The sequence below is a fragment of the Episyrphus balteatus genome, chromosome 3 (genome assembly GCF_945859705.1).
Source record: "Episyrphus balteatus chromosome 3, idEpiBalt1.1, whole genome shotgun sequence".
In the NCBI taxonomy this organism is placed as follows: Eukaryota; Metazoa; Arthropoda; class Insecta; order Diptera; family Syrphidae; genus Episyrphus; species Episyrphus balteatus.
In genome coordinates, this window is record NC_079136.1 from 77,627,067 (window position 1) to 77,631,555 (window position 4,489).

Here is a 4,489-nt window from a genome sequence, read left to right on the forward strand (position 1 = left end):
AGTGTGATTATGTAATTTAGTTTTTTTTTCTTGCATACAAATAATAGAATATAGCATAGCTAAATGTGTACATTAATTTAAGTTCTCTTATTTCTTTTTTCGAATTTAATTTGTTAATATTTTATAATTACAAAACTATTTTATATGTCCCCATAACAATAAAAAATAAAACAAATTAGTGATATCAAAAATAAGTTTATTTAATATGTATTTGATGAAAAAAAGCAGCAAAAATAGCTTTCGTCTGTCGAAACAACAATCCGCCATGAAAAAGCAGTCGTAAATCCATGTGAAGGCAAAACGATAGAGGCGGAAACGAAAACAATAATAAAAACGATCGACTTCGTATTCCATAATCAGGGATCCTACTTTTTGCTACTTTCCCATCTATTCGAAAGTTAATTTCAATTGTAATTCCTACTCAAACTGCGTCACTGCGTGTCTAAAATGAATGATACTAATCTAAATCTTTCAACTAAAACCTAATAAAGGATTTGACATGAATGACCAGCAAATTGGAACACATTTTTTGTAGAATCGAATTACATAGTTGGGTCCCAGACCACTGACTTTCTTTTAAAAATTTCAAAATTTCTTTGGCCACATAACGTATAACGTTGCCCTATTATAGCTATCAACTAGATATTTGATAATAGCAATAATTAAGATGAGAAGGCAGTATGGCTATCTACTTTTAATCGAGTATTCTATTAGGGATAAAATATAAATGCAATTTGTGGTAGCATTTTATTTTTGAAATAACTTTTTGCTGGCGATGTTTATTTCTATTCTATTCAAGCTACTCAGTCCCACTGCGGCAGCTTCCTAATTTTTTTGCAAGTGCCACTTTTGACAACATCCCCATTGCAATTTCAGGATTTTGCTCTATTATTTCCACCATACTTCCTCATAAATATTTTTAAACGTATCTCAATGTTGTAGATGTGGTTTTCTGTTCAAATATTTTTTTTTATGTTTGAATTTGAAGTCAAGTTTTGACAAAAATTGGTTCTACCGCTTAAACAATGGAAATTTTTTATTTAATAACTCAGGTAATATGTGATGATGGCATTAATTCATGAAATTTAAACAAAATTTTTGAACCCACAAAGTTAGAGGTTAAAGTATTTTTAATCACCGACGGACGTTTTAAAAAAAAGAATCATAAAAATCAGAGCTGTTTAGTTGTGTTCCTTAATACTGCTATTTTTGTAGCTTTAGTTACTCAAAACTTTGTGTAGTAAATTTCAATAGATTAAGATGACAAACAAATTCGGTATGTTTCTAACAGCACTCCTTAATCAATGTTCTCTCATTTCCAATAATAAAAAAGCGAACTATTATTTTTTGTTTTAGTTTTATTTTTATTTTTCATATCAATAATTTATTTATACACAAAATTTCAACATATTTAGTTAATTTACAACCGTTGAAAAATCCATGTACTTCCTGAAATTAAAAGATAAAAACAATAATTAATAAAAAATTATTTCAAAGGAAAAGTAATAGCTCAGAAAAAAAATTTGACCAAATAAAAATAATAAAAAACTTCGAAAAAATTGACAAACTTGAATTTTGTTAGATACCTTTATCTTAATGTTCACCAAAGCACAACAAATTGATAAAAGCTTCAAAACAAACATCAAAAGAAATGTATAAACAACCAAAATTCAACTGCATCAGAATTTTTACGAGGTCAAAATCTTATTCAACTAGGTCATCATAAATATTTGTGGCGTTTAATATAAACATGAAATTTTAAGCTTTCAAATATTACAATGTTGATTAATAGCGTCAAATCACGTTTAAAAATAGTTAAATTATGTATAGGTAAAAAAGTATCAAAAAAGTTGTCGCAATGATTTCTTTTTATTCAGTTATCATGTTTATACCAAAAAATACAAATATTATTAAGAAATTATTCAGTAATTGGAAGAATTTAAATCAATATAAATTCATAAACACGGACCAATTAATTTCATCAAAATAATAACTTAAAAAAATATCGTAAGTAAATAATACGATTTCTTAATTTTAACCCACCTTTGTAGTAGCAGTACAGTAATATTCAATTGGGATTGTATCACGAATTCTAGAAGAAAAAAATAAAATTATTGTTAAAAAAAAATTGTTAATAACCAGTAAGTGTTTTTTTTTTAATAAACCTTAATAAAATATTGGTATGAGTTTAGTTTTACAGCAAAAAAAATATAAATAAATAAGTAGGCAAATATTTTTTAAAGATTGTTTTGAAAGCTAAATTGAACGGTTTTACTCTTTATTTTACGTCTTTTGAAGCAAACAAAAGATACAAAATAAGATTAAAAAAAAAAAACAAAAAACTCATTTCAATATTTTATTTAGGTTGACTTAAATCAGTAATTGGAATAGTAAAATCAAAATAAATTCATAAACACGGACCAATTAATATCATCATAACAAAAAAAAAAAAAAAATAATTTAAATTTATCAAATTAAGTCAATTTACATACCTTTGTTGCTTTCATTCTCATACAGCCTAATATAAAGTGATCAACCTAAAAAATAAAAAGAATACAAATTATTTTACTGAATATACTAAAACTTTTTAAAAGAGATTTTAGCTTAAATAAATCATAAATATCGCTCATTTACTTGTAGTAGAGTAACTAAAGCAAATTATTAGGGAACCAGGCCGAACAGCTCTGATTTTGACGATTTTTTTTTTCAAACGTAGGTAATTGAAAATACTTTAAAGTCTATAGATTAAAAATTGCCGGTGTTGCCGTATTGTTTTTTAAAATTAAAATTAATTTTTTTTTAACAAAACCATTTTTTTTTTCTTAAATTTCATAAAACAAATGATATCAAAAGATTCTCTAGGTAATTTAAGGAAAATATATAGAAGGCAGTAAGGGACAATCTTCCATCGTTTAAGCGATAAATGCAATTTTCTAACATTCTGACCTCAAACACAAAAAAAATATTTTGAACACAACGGCAACACCTACAATATTTTAAAATGAATTTTTAAAAAGCCAGAAGCTCATTCTTTTCTCTTAAATTTAAATCCACTAAATTTAATCAAGACTTTTTTAAAAAATGGTCCTCAAACTCAGAATTAAAAAAAAAAATGTTATTAGAAAAATTTTAAATTACTTTTTTACAAACTTTTTCTAATAAAATATGAATTTATTTAAAAAAAATTTTTGGCCATAAATATTATCAGTTGAATTTCGAAGCAAAAAAGGTAAAATATATCACACTTTTGAAAAAAATATGAAAAATTACTTCAATTTCAATACTTTTTTTTTATTAAAACTGAATTTTTGCATTGAAATAATTAATTTTCTCAAAGACTGTGGTAAATAGGAACTTTAAATTTTTGCTATTTAACTTTCAACAGTAAGGGTTATTAAATGATTAAAAAATAATTTTATGTTTAGATGTTGAACTTTAAAAAAAAAAATAAGTTACATTTTTTTTCAAAACTTTTATTAAAAAAGTTCTTCGAAAATGAAATACTTTTTAGTTTTTTTCATAAACCGTAATAGATATTGGAATTTCCTTTTATAATTTGAAATCATAATAAATGCGGCCAAAAAAAATAAAAAAATAAATGCATTTTATATTACGACCAAATTTAAAAAACGACGTGTTAAAATTTTTTCAATAATTTTTTTTTCAAAAATCTGAGTTTAATTACCATTCTTTTAAAAGCCGTTCATTCAATTAACTTAATTTTAATTTTACATATATGACTAAGCTTCTAGCTTTTAAAAAATGTATATTTGAATATTGTAGGTGTTGCCGTTGTGTTCAAATATTTTTTTTTGTGTTTGAAGTCAATTAATAAGAAAATTTAATCTATCGCTTGAACTATGGAAGATTGTCCCTCACTCCCATATATTTTTTTTTCCTTGAATTTCCTAGACAATATTTTGGCATCAATTAATTTATGAAATTTAAGAAAAATTTTGGAAAAAAAAATTTTTTTGTTCACAAAAATCTTCAATAAAATTTAAAAAATCAAAACGTCAACACCGGCAATTTTTAATCTATAGACTTTAAAGTATTTTTAATTACCGACGTTTGAAAAAAAAAATCATCAAAATCTAAGCTGTTCGGCCGGGTTCCCTAATATTGCCAATTTTTGAGCTTTAGTTACTCCACTATTGAACACTGTCAGGAAACGAGTTTTAAATTTAATATCGTTTTTTTTTTGTATGTAAAAGATTAATTTCTAAAACAAATTTAGTGCTCCTTCTCCGTCAGTTTTAAAAGCTAAGAAATAACTTTCTGTAGGATTAAAGATTACTTTATTCCAATCACTTCTTTGGTATTTAGTTATGTCAGTATCCAGTAAATGAGCGAATGTATCAGTAATTGGAAAAATTTAAATCAATATAAATTCATAAACACGGACCAATTAATATCATCATTTATGTTTATAAAAGTAGAAACACTTCACTATTGATAGAAAAAAAAAAAAACAAATAGTGCAACACTT

General features: G+C 24.6%; 3 non-coding genes across 3 annotated transcripts; all 3 read right to left on the reverse strand.

Moving 5' to 3' along the window:
• Nucleotides 1-1,917: 1,917 nt before the first annotated feature.
• LOC129917434 (small nucleolar RNA U18) lies at nucleotides 1,918-1,988 on the reverse strand. Its single transcript, XR_008772790.1, has one exon. It is a non-coding gene; the product is annotated as a small nucleolar RNA U18 (small nucleolar RNA).
• A 382-nt stretch (nucleotides 1,989-2,370) lies between these two features.
• On the reverse strand, nucleotides 2,371-2,440 carry LOC129917436 (small nucleolar RNA U18). The gene has a single exon (XR_008772792.1). It is a non-coding gene; the product is annotated as a small nucleolar RNA U18 (small nucleolar RNA).
• A 1,913-nt stretch (nucleotides 2,441-4,353) lies between these two features.
• On the reverse strand, nucleotides 4,354-4,424 carry LOC129917435 (small nucleolar RNA U18). Its single transcript, XR_008772791.1, has one exon. It is a non-coding gene; the product is annotated as a small nucleolar RNA U18 (small nucleolar RNA).
• Nucleotides 4,425-4,489: the final 65 nt, after the last annotated feature.